At 35.3% G+C, this 12920-nt stretch overlaps 1 protein-coding gene across 8 annotated transcripts in view; it reads right to left on the bottom strand.

The window, feature by feature from the left end:
- Positions 1-12920, bottom strand: part of FER (FER tyrosine kinase) — a 257864-nt gene that overhangs the window by 26067 nt on the left and 218877 nt on the right. The gene's annotated exons all lie outside the window — the stretch shown is intronic.

Raw genomic sequence — 12920 nt, 5'->3', positions numbered from 1 at the left:
GATGGTATATGAAACTGTGAACTATCTTATGTACAGATTTTTAAAAATATATAATTCAATATATTAATTTCAAAGCTGTCCTGCTTGTCTGTGTTTCCCTCTGTGTTTCCCTCAGAGGAAAAATTAAATGAAATATGAAATTAGAAGAAAATGATAAAGACATACAATGGGAAATAGATAAAAGACCAAGCATTAACATGAATGATCACCATTTCCTAAGTATTTACTGATGTAAATCAATCATAACAATGAGGAGATCAAAAGGACTTAGCACATGACCAGTAAACACTTGATCTTGACAAGCAGAGTTATATGGTAGTCAAAGTCAAATTGGTTTGCAATAAAAATGCATTTATAAAATCTTATGGCTTATGGAGGAAGATAATGAACAATATCACCTCATAAAATACTGGGGAGTAGTGGATGGAAAAACAATATTATAGAAACTCTGGTAAGAGATTAAATTATGCCAGACATCCCCATGTTACTTAAGTATGATATCAGAGAACTGACCTCCAGCATTTAGCACAGTGCCTGGCACATAACAGGTGCCTCATAAATGTTTACTGACTGAGTGAAAGATGGCAAACAGATTGAAAATGTAAAAGATAAATGAAAATTTATATGAGTCACCATATTTGGATTCTAACATCATATTCCCTGACATGCTAAAGGAAGATGTAAAAATAGCACTAAGGAAAACAAATATAGAAAGAGAGGTTGAACTAGACCAACGATAAATAGAGAAAGGCTGAGCTGGAGACAATTTTAGGAATATTGAGGGATTGAATTTTAAGATATCTCAAAAAATATCATGGATCTTATAAGTGACTGAATACAAAGGTAATTAAGAAAAACATAAAAAATCATCAATTCAAACACCTGCTTTTCTGTTGTCACAAAGCTTCTGAGAGAATGATATACTCCTATTAAGGTTATCCTTGATGAAAGTATTAGATAGGAAAAGGCAAACTTTTCCAAATAAAATACATTCATACATCTAAGTGAAAGGTATAGAAAACACAAACTCTCACACTAATTTTTATTTATTGACTAAACAACATTTGGTAGGGCAAACACAGTCATAAACTGCATGCTCATGTCAAAATTATACAAGATTCCTTCAAAAATGTGACAAAGATAACTTTGTTTGATGAGAGCTGTTTTATGAATTTTAACAGCCACCATTCTCTCCTCCCTACTCCCTTTTGCTCTGGATATTTAATGAGCCATCCACTGTTATAACAACTGGTTCTCTCTCTCTCTCTCTCCCTCTCTCTCTCTCTCTCTCTCTAGCTTAGGAGTAATAATAATAATAGCTTCAGGTCAATTTTCTTTATTTTATGTAGTCTATACCAGACAAAAAGTAATTAATACCATTACAATAGCTCAGAGCACTCAGAAAAAAATTACTAACAATCAGAGATTTAGCTCTCTGTTCTACTTTAAATTTTCATTTATATCTAGCTAGTCTTTCATCTCTTTATGTTTAAGGCAAAATTCAGAATACACAACAAGAGGGAAATGGAATACATTACAGTGTATGTTACTGAACATCACCAAAAGGGGAAGTTGGGGAAAGAGCTAGGTTTTTTTTTTTTAAGAATTTCCCCCAGTCCTTTAATTGGTGGGTTCAACTGATACCTTTACATGTTTGAAGAGAGGTAGTGTGGTAGAGTAGAAATTGAGATGGACTTGAAGTGGGATAACCTAGGCTTAAATCATGACTATGCCACTTATTAGCTGTGTGCCCTTGGGAAAGTCATTTAACTTCTCTAGTTATCTCAACTCCTCATTTTACAAATGAGGAGGTTTGATTAGATGGGCTCTGAAGTCCCCTCTAGCTCTAAATTCAATGGGTCCTATGGTATAGGCTCTTATATTTGTTTGCTTAAAGGTGTTTACCCCTGTCACAGAAGGTCTCCAAATGGATGAGGGACTTCCTATAAAGAGTGAATTTCTCCAGATGCTCCTAGTATGGGGTGACCTTTTGCTGACTGCATCAAGCCCCAGAATACTGCAGAGCATACTAAATGAGACATATAAGCATTAAGAAAGTTGAGTGTACCTATACAAGAAAAACCAAGTAGATGAAGAATGCCTACTGTCCAGATGATGATGTGCAGTTGTATCTTCAACAACAGACACTACAGGAGAGTGATGAACTGGGCTTGAAACTGAACAGGAGGAAGACAGCAGGTTGGACTACATTTGAAAAGTTGTATAGTGCTTCAATGACCCCCATTTCTTCTTGAAACAAAGTACTATCTTCTTAATATTATTTTTCCTGTGATTGCATATGGATCCAAGTCATGTAATGCTAGAGTTTCCAAAGAATTAAACTTGCGTGTAACACAAAGGGCAATGGAGAGATGTGTCAACACATCTCACCCAAAATATGCACTGGCAGAGTGGGATATTTCTGGGAAAATGTGAGAGGTCACTACATACAGGAATCTGAATACCAAGCCTCATATTTTCTTTCAAAGTGATTACCTGAAGTATGACAGATTCTAGAATTACACAAATAAGTTCACCTTCAACTGGAAACCAGATATTAACTAGTAAATTAGAGCCTGGAAAATAAAAAAGTAAAACTGCAAAAATTCTCAAAGAATTACAACCTATAATTAAAATATTCCCTTTGGTGCCTATTTTCTTTAGCTCTGAAATGTACAATGTGGTGCCTCTCCTTTTGTGAGCAGATTAACAATATGTTAAATATAGTAAATCAGAAATGATTAGATGGTAGATACAGTATTCTCTCTATTTGTGATTTCATTTCATACATTACTTACCATGTTTCTAAGTCAGTATTTATCTCTCACAAAGAAAAGGAATTAAAGAAATATTTACTTTGTTGTAGGAAAGCTTTTCACATGGGATACAGAAGATAGTGAACCATATTACAAGCACTGATAATGAAAAAAAAATTTCCTCTTTAGAGTCCTGGAGCTCTATTCTGAAAATAAGGTCTTGATAGAACAGTTTTTTTGGAATGCCCATCTAACTCAGGTAGGAGTCTAAGGTTCTCTTATGAAGAACAGGTAGAAAACTGTAGAGGTAGAAAAGGGAAGAAAAGTGAAGAAAGGTAGAAGGAATGTAAAGAAAGTGAAAGTCAGATTACATTGAAAATTGGGGGGAAAGCGAACACAAACTGACACACACAAATATGAAGCCAACACCCCGGAAGAAAAATAATGAAGCATATTTTAATTTCCTTATTCTAAAACTGAAATATGATGTAAATGGACTGATGATTCCATGTCATTATTACTATGCACATATTACTTCATGTGTATTTTGTGTGTGTGTACTTTGGCTTCATTTTGTGGAATTTAATATAACATAGTTTCTACTGCATTTCTCAAGATTTAACAAAATGCCATTAGATAACTTTATAGTCTGAAGGACCAAAACAATGGAGACAGGTCATACTCAACCTGAAAGAAAGAAATATCCCACAACCACACATCTATGTAATTTGCTACCAGTAGTGAGGAGAGGTAATATATTAACCTTTCTCACTATTGGTATTCAATACTCAAGACTAATATATGGATAGGTATTAGTATGTAAATGTACACATAATTATATGTTATATTATATTAATATATCAACTGTTAGATATATTAATATATAGATACAAAATAACTGAAAGGAAAACAATAAACATGTCAAAAGAGAAGAAAAACCTATTTTAACTGTCAGATTCTACAAACTCTTTTAGTCTCATATTACATTCTACTGAAAGGTAAGTATGTGTGTTTTTTATTAACCTCAGAAATGGATGAATTTCTCTTTATAATACATTTATGATACAACGAACCAGGAAACATGGGTAAGAGGAGGTCCTGATATCATAATGGCCATTTGGATCTTCTATTGTCAATAAGTGTTTAGCAGTGGGTGATGAGATCAAGGAATGATCCAAATAACATGGTGGAACCAGGTGCTCCCAAAGTCATATGATGTCCATGAGGGTTTTTGTAGTTTTTTGACTAAAGTAACCATAATATCAAATTTCCAACCTTTATTTTCCATTCTCAACTATATCCTACTTTCATCTTTAAATTAGTTTTACTTCATTTTCCTTTTCTTCCATTTTCTACCCTTCTTCCAGAAAAACATCTTGGACTTCTGCCTAAAATTGCAAAAACAGATGGGCAAAAACAGTCAAATAAGACTGTTCTATCTAGGCATTTTTTTTCCTATAGGACATTTAGGTAAACACAGTTCTACCATCACTGTCCCCACTGAACAACAGATACTTTAATGGGAAAAGCATGGGGAATAAAACTTTAATTCTAGTGGGATCCCAGCATGTCAAGAAATTAAGTAATATGCTCTCTGGAATGCCTGCTCCATAGGTAATAAACTAGCTTTCATCTTAAATCTTTTCTTTTCTTGCATTCACTAAGACTGGACTCATTCCTGACTACACAACATCTTTGGCCACCTTTCCAGCACTGGCTGCAGTTTTATTCATCCCTTGACTCACTGGTGATGATGGTAGGAGAGTTGGATTGCTCCTCCCAACTGCCACTATTAGGCTTTTCCTCTAATCACAATCACTCAGTAACCTCTTCTCCTTTGAGGTTCATTCAATCAATATTTATTACCCAGTCAAGATTCTGGTAGCAGTTATCAACTATAACCATGCTATTTCCCTTCCTTCCTCATTGAGTTCAGTGCCTGCCTCACAGTTTTTCTCTCCTCTTCAACTCCTGCCTTATATACTAGATGACATATATATACACACATGTACACATACACACATAACATATGATAGATATTTCCTCAAACATCCTAAACTCTCCACTCCTCAATTTACTCACTTTCATGACTAGCTCTTCACCCCAACTTCAGTCATACACACAGAGGGTCAAATCCTTGGTCACGCCACCACTCACAGCTGTTCTACTTCCATATTTGTGATTCTTTTATTTGATCATTATCTGTGGTCATAACACCTGTTCAAACCCATTCTTTGTCTTCACCTCCAATCCTTCCACCCTTCAGTTCTTTCATCACGCCTGTACTTGCTACTTATTTTGCCCAACCTGACCTTGGTGAATCAATTCAACTCTACACTGTCCTCTTCTCTTGAGTTCTTTGACCCTTTATCCTATTACTTATGCCCTACCAAACCTCAGTCTTGGATCACTCCCATACTTATTGCCTTTTCTTCTATCCACATATTGCTGGATGAAAATACAGAAAATTGTAAAACTGAGCTGATAATGTTCACTATAAATTTATGTTACATGATCTCAACTGGGCCCTCAATGCAGCAAGGTTATCCTTTTACAATTCTCTAATTGATTTTCTTTCCCATTCATCACAGCAACTTTTCTCAGACTTTTCTTCCTTCTACAAACCTCTCATAGCTCTTCCTCCTCTGCCATTTTAGCTAAGAACTTTTAACTCATATTTCAGTTAAAAAAAATGAGACCATTTGCAGTGAGCTCCCCTTTCCCCCTTCTTCTTCCTCCTCATGTCACATTATACAGATGCTAGGCGACCCTTCTCCTTGGCAAGATAAAGAACAAGTGGCTTCATGTCATTCCATCTTCTCTACCAGTGGGTGGTTTTTCTTGGGGAAAAAATGACTAGAGGTGGTCAAATATGATTACTACTGGATAGATGAGATGCTAAAAGAATAAAGGTCCTGTCTGACAAAAATATACAGAACAGGTCATAAAATGTGTCAGTAACCTGGAAAGGGATTAACAAAGAGTAGTTTCAAAAGCCTTTTGTTTTCTTTTTTTCTCTTTTATTTCCTCTGTTTGCACTACTCTTCTGCAATGGTCATCAAAGTAAATTCTAATCAGATATAAAATTTAGCAAATACGCAGATAACACAAAACTGGAATGACTAGTTAATAAAACCTAGGATGACAGAGTTAGATCACCCTACTCTGAATCCATAGTCTCTCTCTCTACTGTGTCACACGGATATCTTGTATACACTGGGGAATTCTTTTAATAATGAATCTAAAAACTTAAAAATATATCAGCACTTCTAAGACCAAAACAAAGAGTAATAGCTCACATTTCAGTAGAAAACCTTTGTTGACATTGTCATGTATTTAACCATTGTGCATGTTTTACATTTGCATTCTATATTTGCATTTTCGATACATATCCCACTCAGTTGATGGTGTATTGTTCTCAGTAAGATAACAATACGTGGGGTATGGAGGACACACCGCTAAATAAGATACTAAATCTCAGTGGGTGTGTCCCTGTGTTTAAATTTTAAATAAATATTGATCGAGTAATAAATGAAAACTAAGTCTCAGAGGCATATGGAGAAGCAAATGAAAAAAAAACAGTCATGAAAGTAAATGATGAAATATTTTTAGTTCACAACAGCCCTGAATACAGCAAAACCTCACTGATAATTCAACAATAAAACATTATTTCCTTTCTTAAGTACCACACACCAAAGGTCAAGAGTTTTCTAAAAATACAATATAAGACATAATAAAGTTCTGATTCTAAAGCTATCTTCATTTTAAATTGAATTTTTCTTTTAATTAGCAAAAATCTGCTTTCTCATCATCCTTCCTTCAGTTGAGAACAAAAGAAAAAAACTCCTGTTATAAACACATATAATTAAACAAGACAAATTTTACATTGGCCATATCAAAAAAAAAAGCATATGTCCCATTTTGCACTCTGAATCTTTCACTTCTGTATCAAGAAGTGGGTAGCATGTTTCATCATTTAGCTCTCTACAACAGCTGGTCACTACATTAATCAGAATTCCTAAGTCTTTCAAAATTGTTAAACTTTATAATATTGTATACTGTCTTTGTAGAAAGTGTTCTCCTTATCCACCTACCCTTTCTCTTAATCTCTTTCCCTCCTACTTCCTTTGCAGATGAGATGAATCTCTGTACCTTAATGTATATGTTTTCTTCCTTCCTTGAACTACTTGAGATGACAGAGAGACTCAAGTGTTGCTCACTCCCTGACATGCCTCTTCCATTGTATAAACACTCCTTTGCCCACTTCCTTACCCATTTACGTGAGATCATTTTCTCCATTCTTCTCTTCATTCCCCTCTCTCCCAGTGCATTCCTCTACCTCTCGCTTCCATTCTTCTTCTGAGATCACCCAAACATAACAGAATTATGCTAAACCCCCTAATTAGGCTCCTTCTAAAAGCCCTGCTGATAATAAAATTCTGAGGGATTACATGCATATATCTTCAAATAAAAATACAAACATTTAGTTTACATTTATTATTACATTTATATTTAGTCTCTTATAATTTCTCACTCATGTTTACCTTTTTATTCTTTTCTTGAATTTTGTATTTGAATGTCAACTTTTCTATTTAGCTTTGGTCTTTTTATCAGGAATGCTTGAAAGTCCCATTTCATTAAATGTCCATTTTTCCCCCTGAAGGATTATACTCAGTTTTGCAGGGTAGGTTATTTATTCTTGGTTGTAATCCTAGATACTTTGGTTTCTGGAATATCACAATCCAAGATCTGTTTTTCGTTGTTGTTTTTTGGTTTTTGGTTTTTTTTTTTAGTGGCGGCTGCTAAATTTTGTGTGATCTTGACTATAGCTCTGAATTCTTTATTTCCGGCTGCTTCTAGGATTTTCTTCTTGACCTAAGATCTCTTGATTCTAGCTATAATATTCCTGGGAATTTTCATTTTGTAGTTTCTTTCAGGATATGACCCATGGCTTCTTTCAATTTCTACTTAGCCCTCTGGTTCTAAGACATTTGAGTGTTTTCCTTTACCACTTCTTAAAATATGATGTCTATGCTCTTTTTTTTTTTTTTGTTCAGGGCTTCCCAGAAGTCCAGTGATTCTTCAATTTTCTCTCCTTGATCTATTTTCCAGGTGAATTGTTTTTCCAATAAGATATTTCACATTTTCTTCTACTTTTCAGTCTTTTGACTTTTTGAAAAAACTATTATTTCTTGATGTTTCATGAAGTCATTAGCTTCTAATTGGCCAATTCCAATTTTCAAGGACTTATTTTCTTCAGTAAGATTTGGTACCTCTTTTACCAAGCTATTAATTCTCTTTTCGCAACTTTTTTTTTCTGTATAGCTCTCATTTTTTTCCCCCATTTTTTCCTCTACTGATCTTATTTTAATAAATAAATACTACAAGTTCAGAGTGACTAAACTCCTAGCTCCCTTTTGCCCTAGTTATTCTACTACAAGCTTTGGTGCTAGGCTAAAGGCTAGAATTGAGTTGCTGCTCTGCTCCTGGGTTCACATTCTATGTTTCTGGAACTTATTCCTTGTTTGGTACTTAGCCAGGCACAGTACACTCTAGGGATTGCTCCTCTCTGCCCCAGATCTATGACCTAAAGCTGCCAGATGATACCTTTTCCTGCTCCCAATGCTATTTCAGTGATCCCCTGGGATCTCTTTCTGCTCCAGTATTTCTTGCCCTGGTGCTCTACCTCTGGGTGCAGAAATAATCCCTGTCCCCTCTGCTGTGACTGCCAAGCTACACTCCTGGCCAGCTCCCACCCCAGTGTACACAGGCTTCTCTGTCTTTCCTATGGGTGAAACACATCAAAAATATACAAGTAGCTTTCACCTTAGCAATTTGTAATTAGCAGACTAAATAAATGTAAGTTATTATAATTTCAAGTAAAATGTTTCCACCTTTCCCCACAAATATGCAGAGCAATAATGTAAAAAGCATTAAAAGTCAATTAAATTCAATATTTATTAAGTACTCACTCCAAATGTACAAACCAGGCAATGTGTATACAAAGATAAAATATGACACAGTCTTTCCTCAGGGGACTTTACATTCTATTAGAAAACAACTGATCACATTTCAATAAGCTTTAAGATTTACGCAGTATTTTTCTTACAGCTACTTCGTGAGGTGGTGCTGCTAGCACTGATATCCCCATTTTATTGAGGAGGAAACCGTAGCTCAGAGAATATCAGTATCTGCCCAACATCACACAGATCCAGTCTGAATCCAGATCTTTCCTGACTCAAAGTCTGGTGCTTTTCCCACTATATAAAAGAGAGATCCACACAAAGTAATCTAGAAAAATTTGAGAAGGGAAAAGAACATTGGAATGGGAATTAGGATAACTGGGTCCTGCTCTTTGTCTTGCTATTCTATGACAGTGACCAAGTGCTTTAAGCTTTTTGGGTCTCAGGGTCTTCACGTATAACATGTAGGGGCCATCTCTAATGTTTCTTCCAGCTCTAAAATTGTGAGAGTCTATGATTTCAAGTCACAGGTCAATTTCAATTAGAGAAGACACTTCAATTGTTATTTGAATTAGAACTTAAGTGTGTAATTACTTTAGTCTAACAGTGGTATTAATTGGTATTTGAGATGCAGGTCATTTAAATAATCTAGCAGAATATATTAATATAGCTGATTGGGTCATATATTGTAATTTCCATAGTAAGCTAATTTCAAAAAGCAGAACTGACAATTCCCAAGATGCAAGGATCTAAGAAGGTGAATGGTAGTCACTATACTTCCTTCCCTTTCCCACCTTCTAAAAGTACCGAGTATAAATTGTTCCTTTGGCCATAGGGCAAACACCTGATTTGGAGTAGTTAGATAAAATATCACTCAGTCAGTGCAACAGTAACTGTGGATAATGATGGTATATTACTTTTTAGGTTAGCTAATAGATTATATGCTTCTATCTACAAGAAGCTAAATGAGGCATGCAAACCACAATATGTAAACAAGTTATATACAGGATAATCTGGAGCTAATCAACAGAGAGGAGGTATTAATATTAAGAAGGGACTGGGAAAAGCATTTTGTAGAAAGTGAGATTTAAGTTGGGACTTGAAGAAAGTCAGGGACGCCAGGAGGCAGAGATGAGAAGGGAAAGAATTCCAGGAACAGAGAATAGCCAGTGAAACTGCTGGGAGTCAGGATATAGTGTCCTGGGCAAGGGAACAGAAAGGAGGCCAGTGTCACTGGATTACAAAGAGGTGTTGGTGTGAGGAGGCATTAATATCTTCTTTTTATAGAAAAGAAAAGTTAGGCTTCGTAAGGCTAGATGACTTGCCTAGGGTAAAACAACTAAAAGAGGCTGAGTCAGGATTTGAAACCAGTTTCCCTAACTCCCAAGTTCAACACTGTTTCTGCTATAATCAATCAATCAACATTTATTGTTATTAAGCACCTTCAATGTGCCCCAAGTACCCTGCTCCTTTAGAGGTCAATTTCTCCATTCTAGAGGTATTGTAAACATTGTATTCAAATCAATTCATTGTCCTCTTCCATATATGTTTAGAATTAAGGTTCACTATATTATGCAGCTACTGTTGCATGAGCTAATTCAGTTTTTGTGCTGTCAAATCTTCTGTGGCCTGAATATGAGTTGGAAATCTTCCATCATTGGTTTGGTTCCCTACATATGGTCAAATACTTTGTCCTGTAACTGTAGCTTCATCAATATCAAGATAATTTAAAACACTTTTAAGTATTTGTAGGAGGTAAGAAATAGTGACTTTGTTTGATACATCTTTTTTTTTCTAGCTTATATTTAGTGAAATTTTCATTATTCCCATTTCAATCTCTAATGTAGTTTTCTTCATTTACATGTATGTGGAGTGATATCGCAGGTGACTTCACAATAATTTTTCTTTGTTCCAATGATTGCTTTCAATGTGCTAAATCCACATAGAAAAGACCAAGTTTCAAATATGGGTTTATTTTATTATAATTCATTTTTATCTTGAAACAAAGATCTAGAATTTAATTTCTTTTCTTTCTCCATTTATTTCATTGCTATATTTGGAAAGCTTACTTTATCTTTGCTCACTTTTAATAATTCAGGATTACGTTTGATAAAGCTTTAATTCTATGGTATTATGTTAAGAATAATTTCATACATACAGCTATTTTTCTCTCTGCAATTCTACAAGATAAAGATTAGTGGTTAATTGTGTGCATGGACTGTATTTTAAATGTTTTCCTCACATAACAAGTCAGTTCCACTAAATGAGTTACTATGCATGCTGTTGTAAATCCTGTAATTTTTTTGATATTATCTATATAAGACTGAGGTTTTGCATTTATGAACGAATCTTTTGCTCAACAAATATTAAGTTTGCTTGTGTGTGTGTATGTACTTAAAAACTTCTGATTTCTCAGTGAAGCCTCTACTTACCCAATTCATAGCTTTACAAAACAAGAGCAGTTCAAAGATTCAGGGTGGAAGAGCTTGTCTGTGAGTGGGGCCAAGATAGCAGAGTAAGGCAGAAGCTCGCTTGAACTCTTTCAAATTCACTTCCAAACAACTATAAAATAACTTCTCAAAACGAATACTGGAGGGGCAGAACCAACTAAAGGATGGGGTAAAACAATTTTCCAGTCCAAGAAAACTTAGAAGTTCAGCAGAAAAAGTCTGTCTCGCTGGGGTAAAAGGGGGAATGCAGTCCAGCACAGCAGGTGTCTGGGCAAGCCAGCAGCAGGTTATATACCTCAGCAAGCCAGCAGTTAAGCCTCAAGCCCCAGGATAGGACAGCAATGAGGACCCTCAGCACAGCTCAGCAGCAAGGCCTTATGGCCCCTGGCCCCCGGTGAAAACCATCAGCAAGGCCTGACAGCCCCCCCGAACAGTTTTGCAGTGAGGCCCTGTGGCTTCTAGTACGTATTTAGAGCAGTCCAGGGGCAAGGTCCAGGCACAGGCCAGTGCGAGGCCTCATACCCTCATGCAAGAAGCTTAGGATAGTGCCCCTTCCACCCCAGGAGCAGAGCCCAACTTTAACATAAAAGTCATTAAAAAGGCTGGAAAAATGAGCAAAAAATAAAAAAAGAACCTGACCACAGAAAATTTCCATGGTGACAGGGAAGATCAAAACACAAACTCAAAATGTCTACATGCAAAGCCTCAAAGAAAAACGTGAATTGGTCTCAGGACAAAAAAAAAGAATGGGAAGGGCTCAAAAAAGAACATTAAAAATCAAATAAGAGAGATAGAAGAAAAACTAGGAAAAGAAATATGAGTGATACAAGAGAATTATGAAAAAAGAGTCAATAGCTTGACAATGGAAACAAAAAAAATAGAAAAAGATGAATGAAAATCCACTGAATAAAACAACTTTTTAAAAAGCAGAATTGGTTAAATGGAAAAGAAGGCACAAAAATCCACTGAACAAACAACTTCTTAAAAAGTAGAATTGGTCAAATGGAAAAGGAGGTACAAAAGCTCACTGAAGAAAATGATTCCTTAAAAATTAGAAGCGGGCAAGTGGAAGCTAATGACTCCATAAGACATCAAGAAACAATAAAACAAAATCAAAAGAATGAAAAAATAGAAGAAAATGTGAAATATCTCATTGGAAAAACAACTGATTTGGAAAACAGATTGAGAGATAAATTTAAGAATTATTGGACTACCTGAAAGCCATGATTAAAAAAAAGGCCTGAATATCATAATTATCAAAGCTGCCTTACTATCTCAGACCAGAGTGTAAAACAGAAACTAAAAGAGGCTACCAATCACCTCCTGAAAAAGATCCCAAAAAGAAAACTCCCAGGAATATTAGAGCCAAATTCCAGAACTGCCAATTCAAGGAGAAAGTACTGCAAGTAGCCAGAAAAAAACAATTCAAGTATCACAGAGCCACAGTCAGAATTCCACAGGATTTAGCAACTTCTACATTAAAGGACTGCAGGGCTTGGAATTTGATATTCCAGATGGCAAACAAGATAGGAGTACAACCAAGAATCACCTGCCCAGTGAAACTGAGTATAATCTTATAGACATTCAATGAAATACAGGGCTTTCAAGTATTTCTGATGAAAGGACCACAGCTGAACAGAAAATCTGATTTTCAAATACAAATTTCAGTGTGAAAATAATGATAATTTTTATTTTTACAGCATTTTAAAATCTAATGTTTCTTAAACAGTATAAAAAAATCAACAGATAAT

This window comes from Phascolarctos cinereus, unplaced genomic scaffold, assembly GCF_003287225.1.
Source record: "Phascolarctos cinereus isolate Bilbo 61053 unplaced genomic scaffold, phaCin_HiC Scaffold_4;HRSCAF=312, whole genome shotgun sequence".
Taxonomy (NCBI): domain Eukaryota; kingdom Metazoa; phylum Chordata; class Mammalia; order Diprotodontia; family Phascolarctidae; genus Phascolarctos; species Phascolarctos cinereus.
This window is presented reverse-complemented; position numbering and strand designations above follow the sequence as displayed.